Here is a 12,627-nt window from a genome sequence, read left to right as displayed (position 1 = left end):
TCAGCACAATTACAATAGGGTTTCAGCATTTCATGCTTGAACCCCTAATAAGAGGAGACGTTTTGGACAGTTATAGCGCCACCTATGGTCCGATCTTCACGAAACTTGGCATGCTTCTTCTGACACATCTGCTCATCGATTTTTGTGAAGTTTGGGGTTTTCCCTTAGGTTGTATAGGCTTTTGAGTGTTTTTTTGTCCCACCCCTTTCCTAAACGACCCTGTTACAGCCAGGCCAATGCAAAAGTTCAACTTTTTTTTGATAATTATGGATCTAGAGACTCCAGAGAACTGTGCTAGACTGGTCTGGTTCCGATTGGGCCAAAAACCTAGGACTAGTTCGCAAAAGTAGGTTTTTCACTAAATTGCCCATAGAAATTTTTTTTTGCTCGTAGAGCAATTTGGAGATAGCCATTTTGTCCGTCTGGATCCAGGGATCACAGTGATGCTAAAATTGAGACTCTAGGACAAACTGTCTAGGAGTTATGAGCAATTTAGTAAATGTGGTCATTATAGCGCCACCTATGGGCCAATCGGGGTCATATTTTGATAGGTTCTCCCCAAATTGAGGACTACCATTTGGCCAAGTTTCAAGGTTCCAGCTCTTACGGTTTGGGCTGCACGATGCGTTTTAGGGCGGAATAATAATAATAATAATAATTAAAGCTGCAAGCAGCATTTATCGGGGTTCAAGCAGTTAAGGCCTTTAAGGCATTTAAGCACAAAAGCATCAAAAGTTATTAAGATTTATTTAGCAAGCATGTAACCACTGACATAATAGATGGAAAAGACCATTTACAGCCAATACAGGCAATTTGCCATGGGATATATATGGTTTTAAAGCTTTTTAACAGTTATAGCGCCACCTATGGTCCGATCTCCATAAAATTGTTTACTGTGACCTCAAATTGAACCCATACACATGTGTACTGAGTTTGGTGAAGATATCTCATTTACTTCTTGAGTTATAGCCATTTGAGTAAAATAGGCTCCTCCCACAACGATTTGCCACATTCTAGAATTATTTAATATGATTCTAGCATGATTTACTATCATATACCATGTTCCAGAATGATTTATTAGGATTCTAGCATGATTTACCTTGATACACCTCATTTCAGTATTATTTACTATGATTTACAATGTTTCTAGCATGATTAACCACATTACTAGCAATTATGTGAAGTGTCAGTGCAAATGAGGTGATGAACACTGACAAAATATTATTGTGTTATAATAGTTAGTTATATACGTGATTTTTAGTGTGTGTCCAAGTATGAATGCAAAAGCACTTGTAAAATATTTCATTATTAAGTAGAATGGCCAGCAGAGGGCACTAGAAGACCACTTATTGGCTCACTTTCACTTTAAACCAGTTTTCTGCACTAAAGCAAACCAGTTTTTCCATGTTAACTCAATGCATGCTTACACACACACACACACACACACACACACACACACACACACACACACACACACACACACACACACACACACACACACACACACACACACATACACACACAGCATAGTTAACCATGATTTACCATGATATACCACGTTCTAGTATTATTTACCAGGAGATAAACGACAATCTAGTATTATTTACTTTGATTTACCATGTTTCTAGCCTGATTTATCACATTACTAGCAATTATTTGAAGTGTCAGTGCAAATAAAGTGATTAACACTGACAAAATATGATTGTGTTATAATAGTTATTGCTATATAAGTGATTTTTTTAGTGTGTATTCAAGTATGAATGCAAGCACATGTTGAAATATTTCATTAATAAGTAGAATGGCCAGCAGAGGGCAGTAGAAGACCACTTATTGGCTCACTTTCACTTTAAACCAGTTTTCTGCACTAAAGCAAACCAGTTTATCCATGTTAACTCAATGCATGCTTACACACACACACACACACACACACACACACACACACACACACACACACACACACACACACACACACACACAGCATAGTTAACCATGATTTACCATGATTTACCACATTACTAGCAATTATTTGAAGTGTCAGTGCAAATAAAGTGATTAACACTGACAAAATATGATTGTGTTATAATAGTTATTGCTATATAAGTGATTTTTAGTGTGTATTCAAGTATAAATGCAAGCACATGTGGAAAAATTTAATTAATAAGTAGAATGGCCAGCAGAGGGCAGTAGAAGACCACTTATTGGCTCACTTTCACTTTAAACCTCATGATTTTGACCAGTTTTCTGCACTAAAGCAAACCAGTGTTTCCATGTTAACTCAATAATGCATACTTGCTACATATGCTACACACACGAATGCTACACACACACACACACACACACACACACACACACACACACACACACACACACACACACACACACACACACACACACAAATGTTTCAGTGATATTAGTGTCACATTCACCTTCATCACATTCACCTTCTGTCTTCATCACATTCACCATCTGTCGTCATCACCTGCACCTGCTCCTCATCACCCTCCTCATCATCACCTGCTCCTCATCATCATAACCGTCACCTGTTGTCCTTGTCTTGATCTGTGTATTTAAGTTCCCCTCTCATCCATTATCATTGTCGGTTATTGTTTGTGCACTAGCACTCTGTTATGTTTGTTTTCATGTTGGAAAATAAAACCTTTGTTATATTTGTACCACACACACACACACACACACACACACACACACACACACACACACACACACACACACACACACACACACACACACACACCATCATTTATCATGATTTACCATGGCTGATACCAATACCAATATGAGAAAATGACTATTTTAAACAGCAGGGGGCAGTAAAATACCACTTATTGGCTTAACATGCCATTAATTCATATCATTTTCACCTTTTTAACTGTTATAGAGGCAAATTTTGTCCGATCTGTCTGAAAATTTTCATGCTAGTTCAGGGTAATATTTCACACGTTCTGACTTGTTTTTAAGAAGGTCTGAGCATTGATTAAAGAGATATAGGCTTTCGGGGACACTTGGTAAAGGCCAGATTTTGAAGTGAACCTATTATAGCTATCCAAATGAAGTAGTTCAACTTTTTCTGACAATTATTGATCTAGTGAGTCCAGAGAATTGTATTGCACTAGTTTTGAACATTATGATATGAAAATTATATGATCAGAGATGGAAAAGACCATTTACAGCCAATACAGGCAGTTTACCATAGGAAATATATGATTTTAAAGCTTTTTAACAGTTATAGCGCCACCTATCGTCCGATCTCCATAGAATTTTTCATGCTTGTTAATGATGTTATGTCACATATGCTGACCAATTTTTGTGAAGTTCTGAGTTTTTATTTAGGATTTATAGGGTTTTTAGTGTATTTTGCCACGCCCATTTTATAAATGACCCTATTACAGCCATCCAAATGCAAAAGTTCAACTTTTTTTTGATAATTATTGATCTAGAGAGTCCAGAGAATTGTCCTAGACTGGTCTGGTTCCGATCGGGCAAAAAACCTAGGACTAGTTCGCAAAAGTAGTTTTTTAACATATTAATGAATAATTAATGAACAGTTTGATTGACAGCAATGGTTCTTGAGGCAAAGTTGTTCAGGATGAGGAGATCTATCAAATGATATGCATATTGTGTGGATATTTGTAACACCACGTGATTACAGAGCCGTAAAACTCGTTAGCGCCAACTAGTGGCCAATTTCTTTCAAAATTCTTACAGACCTTTAGGGCCATGAGCCGAACATGCCCATTGAGTTTCGTTCCGATCGGCCTCCGTTAACCTTGTCTAATAGGTGTTAAAATTTCATTGGCCAATGGCGGCCATGTTTTTTGAGATACGCAAATGTCCTCATACACATACATGGCACCTTGGACCAAGACACTGCATACCAATTTTCAAGTCAATCGGACTAACGGTCAGGTGGTTATAGCCTGTTTTATGTTTTTTTCATTTTATAGCGCCACCATGAGGCCAATCGTCGCGATTTTTTTACTGTGACCCCAGAGTAAGCTCATACACATGTGTACCAAGTTTGGTGAAGATACCTCATTTACATCGGGAGTTACAGCCATTTTAGTAAAATAGGCCCCTCCCACAACGTACGTTTTGGCGCCCCTTAGTGACCGTGAATCGAAATTTCCACTTTTTTTCGATAATTATTGATATTCAGTCTCCAGAGAACATTTCTGCATTAGTTTGGTTCCAATCGGGCAAAAAACCAGGGACTAGTTCGCAAAAATAGATTTTTGACAAAATTCAAAATGGCGGAAAATCTATCATGGCGGAAATGAAATCGGAGATATACGTTTTGTTCGTCAGGCGTCCAGCTTTCCAATGATATAAGACACTTGAGTCTACGACATACGGTCTAGGAGTTATGAGCAGTTTCGCGCTTTTGGTTGTTATAGCGCCACCTATGGGCCAATCGGGGTCATAATCTCTGAACCTTTCCTCGATTTTTGTACTACCATCTGTCAAAGTTTCAAAGTTCCAGCTCTTACGGTTTGGGCTGCACGATGCGTTTTAGCGGAGAAGAATAATAATAATAATAATAAAAATCCTTACAATTACAATAGGGTTTCAGCACTTCGTGCTTGAACCCCTAATAATAAAAATCAGCACAATTACAATAGGGTTTCAGCATTTCATGCTTGAACCCCTAATAAGAGGAGACGTTTTGGACAGTTATAGCGCCACCTATGGTCCGATCTTCACGAAACTTGGCATGCTTCTTCTGACACATCTGCTCATCGATTTTTGTGAAGTTTGGGGTTTTCCCTTAGGTTGTATAGGCTTTTGAGTGTTTTTTTGTCCCACCCCTTTCCTAAACGACCCTGTTACAGCCAGGCCAATGCAAAAGTTCAACTTTTTTTTGATAATTATGGATCTAGAGACTCCAGAGAACTGTGCTAGACTGGTCTGGTTCCGATTGGGCCAAAAACCTAGGACTAGTTCGCAAAAGTAGGTTTTTCACTAAATTGCCCATAGAAATTTTTTTTTGCTCGTAGAGCAATTTGGAGATAGCCATTTTGTCCGTCTGGATCCAGGGATCACAGTGATGCTAAAATTGAGACTCTAGGACAAACTGTCTAGGAGTTATGAGCAATTTAGTAAATGTGGTCATTATAGCGCCACCTATGGGCCAATCGGGGTCATATTTTGATAGGTTCTCCCCAAATTGAGGACTACCATTTGGCCAAGTTTCAAGGTTCCAGCTCTTACGGTTTGGGCTGCACGATGCGTTTTAGGGCGGAATAATAATAATAATAATAATAATAAAAATCAGCACAATTACAATAGGGTTTCAGCATTTCATGCTTGAACCCCTAATAAGAGGAGACGTTTTGGACAGTTATAGCGCCACCTATGGTCCGATCTTCACGAAACTTGGCATGCTTCTTCTGACACATCTGCTCATCGATTTTTGTGAAGTTTGGGGTTTTCCCTTAGGTTGTATAGGCTTTTGAGTGTTTTTTTGTCCCACCCCTTTCCTAAACGACCCTGTTACAGCCAGGCCAATGCAAAAGTTCAACTTTTTTTTGATAATTATGGATCTAGAGACTCCAGAGAACTGTGCTAGACTGGTCTGGTTCCGATTGGGCCAAAAACCTAGGACTAGTTCGCAAAAGTAGGTTTTTCACTAAATTGCCCATAGAAATTTTTTTTTGCTCGTAGAGCAATTTGGAGATAGCCATTTTGTCCGTCTGGATCCAGGGATCACAGTGATGCTAAAATTGAGACTCTAGGACAAACTGTCTAGGAGTTATGAGCAATTTAGTAAATGTGGTCATTATAGCGCCACCTATGGGCCAATCGGGGTCATATTTTGATAGGTTCTCCCCAAATTGAGGACTACCATTTGGCCAAGTTTCAAGGTTCCAGCTCTTACGGTTTGGGCTGCACGATGCGTTTTAGGGCGGAATAATAATAATAATAATAATAATAAAAATCAGCACAATTACAATAGGGTTTCAGCATTTCATGCTTGAACCCCTAATAAGAGGAGACGTTTTGGACAGTTATAGCGCCACCTATGGTCCGATCTTCACGAAACTTGGCATGCTTCTTCTGACACATCTGCTCATCGATTTTTGTGAAGTTTGGGGTTTTCCCTTAGGTTGTATAGGCTTTTGAGTGTTTTTTTGTCCCACCCCTTTCCTAAACGACCCTGTTACAGCCAGGCCAATGCAAAAGTTCAACTTTTTTTTGATAATTATGGATCTAGAGACTCCAGAGAACTGTGCTAGACTGGTCTGGTTCCGATTGGGCCAAAAACCTAGGACTAGTTCGCAAAAGTAGGTTTTTCACTAAATTGCCCATAGAAATTTTTTTTTGCTCGTAGAGCAATTTGGAGATAGCCATTTTGTCCGTCTGGATCCAGGGATCACAGTGATGCTAAAATTGAGACTCTAGGACAAACTGTCTAGGAGTTATGAGCAATTTAGTAAATGTGGTCATTATAGCGCCACCTATGGGCCAATCGGGGTCATATTTTGATAGGTTCTCCCCAAATTGAGGACTACCATTTGGCCAAGTTTCAAGGTTCCAGCTCTTACGGTTTGGGCTGCACGATGCGTTTTAGGGCGGAATAATAATAATAATAATAATAATAAAAATCAGCACAATTACAATAGGGTTTCAGCATTTCATGCTTGAACCCCTAATAAGAGGAGACGTTTTGGACAGTTATAGCGCCACCTATGGTCCGATCTTCACGAAACTTGGCATGCTTCTTCTGACACATCTGCTCATCGATTTTTGTGAAGTTTGGGGTTTTCCCTTAGGTTGTATAGGCTTTTGAGTGTTTTTTTGTCCCACCCCTTTCCTAAACGACCCTGTTACAGCCAGGCCAATGCAAAAGTTCAACTTTTTTTTGATAATTATGGATCTAGAGACTCCAGAGAACTGTGCTAGACTGGTCTGGTTCCGATTGGGCCAAAAACCTAGGACTAGTTCGCAAAAGTAGGTTTTTCACTAAATTGCCCATAGAAATTTTTTTTTGCTCGTAGAGCAATTTGGAGATAGCCATTTTGTCCGTCTGGATCCAGGGATCACAGTGATGCTAAAATTGAGACTCTAGGACAAACTGTCTAGGAGTTATGAGCAATTTAGTAAATGTGGTCATTATAGCGCCACCTATGGGCCAATCGGGGTCATATTTTGATAGGTTCTCCCCAAATTGAGGACTACCATTTGGCCAAGTTTCAAGGTTCCAGCTCTTACGGTTTGGGCTGCACGATGCGTTTTAGGGCGGAATAATAATAATAATAATAATAATAAAAATCAGCACAATTACAATAGGGTTTCAGCATTTCATGCTTGAACCCCTAATAAGAGGAGACGTTTTGGACAGTTATAGCGCCACCTATGGTCCGATCTTCACGAAACTTGGCATGCTTCTTCTGACACATCTGCTCATCGATTTTTGTGAAGTTTGGGGTTTTCCCTTAGGTTGTATAGGCTTTTGAGTGTTTTTTTGTCCCACCCCTTTCCTAAACGACCCTGTTACAGCCAGGCCAATGCAAAAGTTCAACTTTTTTTTGATAATTATGGATCTAGAGACTCCAGAGAACTGTGCTAGACTGGTCTGGTTCCGATTGGGCCAAAAACCTAGGACTAGTTCGCAAAAGTAGGTTTTTCACTAAATTGCCCATAGAAATTTTTTTTTGCTCGTAGAGCAATTTGGAGATAGCCATTTTGTCCGTCTGGATCCAGGGATCACAGTGATGCTAAAATTGAGACTCTAGGACAAACTGTCTAGGAGTTATGAGCAATTTAGTAAATGTGGTCATTATAGCGCCACCTATGGGCCAATCGGGGTCATATTTTGATAGGTTCTCCCCAAATTGAGGACTACCATTTGGCCAAGTTTCAAGGTTCCAGCTCTTACGGTTTGGGCTGCACGATGCGTTTTAGGGCGGAATAATAATAATAATAATAATAATAAAAATCAGCACAATTACAATAGGGTTTCAGCATTTCATGCTTGAACCCCTAATAAGAGGAGACGTTTTGGACAGTTATAGCGCCACCTATGGTCCGATCTTCACGAAACTTGGCATGCTTCTTCTGACACATCTGCTCATCGATTTTTGTGAAGTTTGGGGTTTTCCCTTAGGTTGTATAGGCTTTTGAGTGTTTTTTTGTCCCACCCCTTTCCTAAACGACCCTGTTACAGCCAGGCCAATGCAAAAGTTCAACTTTTTTTTGATAATTATGGATCTAGAGACTCCAGAGAACTGTGCTAGACTGGTCTGGTTCCGATTGGGCCAAAAACCTAGGACTAGTTCGCAAAAGTAGGTTTTTCACTAAATTGCCCATAGAAATTTTTTTTTGCTCGTAGAGCAATTTGGAGATAGCCATTTTGTCCGTCTGGATCCAGGGATCACAGTGATGCTAAAATTGAGACTCTAGGACAAACTGTCTAGGAGTTATGAGCAATTTAGTAAATGTGGTCATTATAGCGCCACCTATGGGCCAATCGGGGTCATATTTTGATAGGTTCTCCCCAAATTGAGGACTACCATTTGGCCAAGTTTCAAGGTTCCAGCTCTTACGGTTTGGGCTGCACGATGCGTTTTAGGGCGGAATAATAATAATAATAATAATAATAAAAATCAGCACAATTACAATAGGGTTTCAGCATTTCATGCTTGAACCCCTAATTAAAGCTGCAAGCAGCATTTATCGGGGTTCAAGCAGTTAAGGCCTTTAAGGCATTTAAGCACAAAAGCATCAAAAGTTATTAAGATTTATTTAGCAAGCATGTAACCACTGACATAATAGATTGGAAAAGACCATTTACAGCCAATACAGGCAATTTACCATGGGATATATATGGTTTTAAAGCTTTTTAACAGTTATAGCGCCACCTATGGTCTGATCTCCATAAAATTGTTTATTGTGACCTCAAATTGAACCCATACACATGTGTACTGAGTTTGGTGAAGATATCTCATTTACTTCTTGAGTTATAGCCATTTTAGTAAAATAGGCTCCTCCCACAACAATTTAGCATATTCTAGTATTATTTACTATGATTCTAGCATGATTTGCCATATTCTAGCATAATTTACCATGATATACTACATTCTAGTATGATTTACCATTGTTTACTGTGATTCAAGCATGGATTACCATAGTTTATCATGATTTATCATAGTTTACCATGATTTATCATAGTTTACCATGATTTACCCTGTTCTAGTATAGTTTACCATGATTTACCATGTTCTAGCATGATTTACCATGATATACCACATTCTAACATGATTTACCATAGTTTATTATGATTTATCATGGCTTACCATGATTTACCCTGTTCTAGCATAGTTTACCATGATTTACCATGTTCTAGCATGATGTACCATGATATACCATGTTCTAGAATGATGTACCAGTTCTAGAATGATGTACCAGGATTGTAGTATGATTTACCTTGATACACCACATTCTAGTATTATTTATTATGATTTACCATGTTTTTAGTGTGATTTACCATGATTTACCACATTGCTAGCAATTATGTGAAGTATCAGTAAAAATGAAGTGATAAACTCTGACAAAATATGATTGTGCTACAATAGTAATTGTTATATAAGTGATTTTTTAGTGTTTTATTGTTATATAAGTGATTTTTAGTGTCTAATGAATGCAAAAGCATATGTGAGTAGACTTCATTAATAAGTAGAATGGCCAGCAGAGGGCAGTAGAAGACCACTTATTGGCTCACTTTCACTTTAAACTTCTTGATTTTCACCATTTTTCTGCACTAAAGCAAACCAGTTTTTTCCATTTTAACTCCATAATGCATGTTTACACACACACACACACACACACACACACACACACACACACACACACACACACACACACACACACAAACACACACACACACACACACACACACACACACACACACACACACACACACACACACACACAAAGACAAATGTTGTTGTTGTTTTTTCAATGCTATTGGGATATGTCATTATGAAAATATATTTGAATGGTCTATAAACATTTCACAAAGTCTTTGTAAGCTATTAATCAGATCATTCAGAATTTATTCAGAAACCTAAGACTACACACACACATTCTGTTGTAGATACAGACATTTGAAGTATATGATGTGATCAAACTGTTTACTGCAAATCTCCTTCAGGATTCACTTTCCTCAATGTGACAATTGTTAGTAGTAATACTTCAATAGATGAATTTGACTACATGTGATTGTAAATGTTAAAAGAGTTATTCAATAACGTCTAAATATGAATTCTACAACAATATGACAAAATGACTATTTTAAACAGCAGGGGGCAGTAGAATACCACTTATTGGCTTAATATGCCATTATATTCATATCATTTTCACCTTTTTAACTGTTATAGAGGCAAATTTTGACTGATCTGTCTGAAAAGGTTCATTTTTGTTTAGAGTGATATTTCACATGTTATGACTTGTTTTGAAGAAGCTCTGAGCATTCATTGAAGAGATATAGGCTTTCGGGGAGACTTGGTCAAGGCCACATTTTGAAGTGACCCTATTATAGCCATACAAATGAAGTAGTTCAACTTTTTCTGATAATTACTGATCTAGAGAGTCCAGAGAATTGTACTGCACTAGTTTTGAACATTATTATATGAAAATTATATGATTATAGATGGAAAAGACCATTTACAGCCAATACAGGCAATTTACCATAGGAAATATATGGTTTTAAAGTTTTTTAACAGTTATAGCGCCACCTATGGTCCGATCTCCATAACATTTCGCATGGTTATTAATGATGTTAGGTCACATACGCTCATCCAATTTTTGTGAAGTTCTGAGTTTTTTTATATATGATTTATAGGCTCTTTATTGTATTTTGCCACACCCATTTTATAAATGACCCTATTACAGCCACCCAAATGCAAAATTTCAACTTTTTTTCGATAATTATTGATCTAGAGAGTCCAGAGAATTGCCCTAGACTGGTCTGGTTCCGATCGGGCAAAAAACCTAGGACTAGTTCGCAAAAGTAGGTTTTTAACATATTCGCGAATAATTAATGAATGGTTTGATTGACATTAGTGGTTCTTGAGGCAAAGTTGTTGAGCATGAGCAGATCTATCTAATGATATGCATTTTGTGACAATAAGTGTAACACCACGTGATTAAAGAGCCTTAAAACTCGTTTGCGCCAACTAGTGGCCGATTTCTTTCAAAATTCTTACAGACCTCTAGGGGCTTGAGCCGAACATGCCCACCGAGTTTCGTTCCGATCGGACTTCGTTAATAGGTGCTCAAACCTCATTTGCCAATGGCGGCCATGTTTTTCGAGATACGCCAATATCCTTTTAGACATACATGGCCCCTTGGGCCAAGACACTGCATACCAAATTTCAAGTCATTCGGAAAAACGGTCAGGTGTCTATACGTTTTTTTTATTTTATAGCGCCACCATGAGGCCAATCGACGCAATTTTTTTACTGTGACCTCAAATTGACCTCCTACATATGTTTACCAAGTTTGGTGAAGATATCTCATTTCGTTCACGAGTTATAACAATTTTAGTAAAACTGACTCCGCCTCCTTCGAACATTTTGGCACCCCGTAGCGACCATGAATCGAAATTTCAACTTTTTTTCGATAATTATTTATATTCAGACTCCAGAGAACATTTCTGCACTGGTTTGGTTCCGATCGGACAAAAAAACACAGACTAGTTCGCAAAAGTAGGTTTTTGACAAAATTCAAAATGGCGGAAAAATTTGCCAACCGGAAATGAAATCGGAGATATACGTTTTGTCCGCCTTGATCCAAGGATTATAGTGATATAAGACACTTAAGTCTACGACAAACCGTCTAGGAGTTATTAGCGATTTTATACTTTTGCTTACTATAGCGCCACCTATTGGCCAATCGGGGTCATAATTTGATAACCTCTCCTCGATTTTTGTACTACCTTCTGGCAAAGTCTCAAGTCTCCAGCACTTACGGTTTGGGCTGCACGATGCGTTTTACGGCAGAATAATAATAATAATTAAAGCTGCAAGCAGCATTTATCGGGGTTCAAGCAATTAAGGCCTTTAAGGCCTTAAAGCACAAAAGCATCAAAAGCTATTAAGTTTTATTTAGCAAGCATCTAACCACTGACATAATAGATGGAAAAGACCATTTTCAGCCAATACAGGCAATGTACCATAGGAAATACAGGGTTTTCAAAGCTTTTTAACAGTTATAGCGCCACCTATCTTCCGATCTACATGAAATTTTGCATGCTTCTTTAGAATGTTATGGTACATATGCTCACCAATTTTCGTGAAGTTCTGAGTTTTCGTTTAGGATTTATAGGCTTTTGAGTGCATTTTGCCACGCCCATTTTCTTTATGACCCAATATACCCATGCGAAAAATGCAAAAGTTCAACTTTTTTTTGATAATTATTGATTTTGAGATTCCATAGAATTGTCCTAGACTCGTTTGGTTCCGATCGGGCGAAAAACCTAGGACTAGTTCGCAAAAGTAGGTTTTTAACATAATTACGAATATTTAATGAACGGTTTGATTGACAGCAATGGTTCTTGAGGCAAAGTTGTTCAGCATGAGCAGATCTATCAAATGATATGCATTTTGTGAC

This window comes from Squalius cephalus (genome assembly GCF_949319135.1).
Source record: "Squalius cephalus genome assembly, chromosome: 6".
Lineage (NCBI taxonomy): Eukaryota > Metazoa > Chordata > Actinopteri > Cypriniformes > Leuciscidae > Squalius > Squalius cephalus.
The sequence above is the reverse complement of the archived record's forward strand: the minus strand, read 5'-3'. Positions refer to the sequence as shown.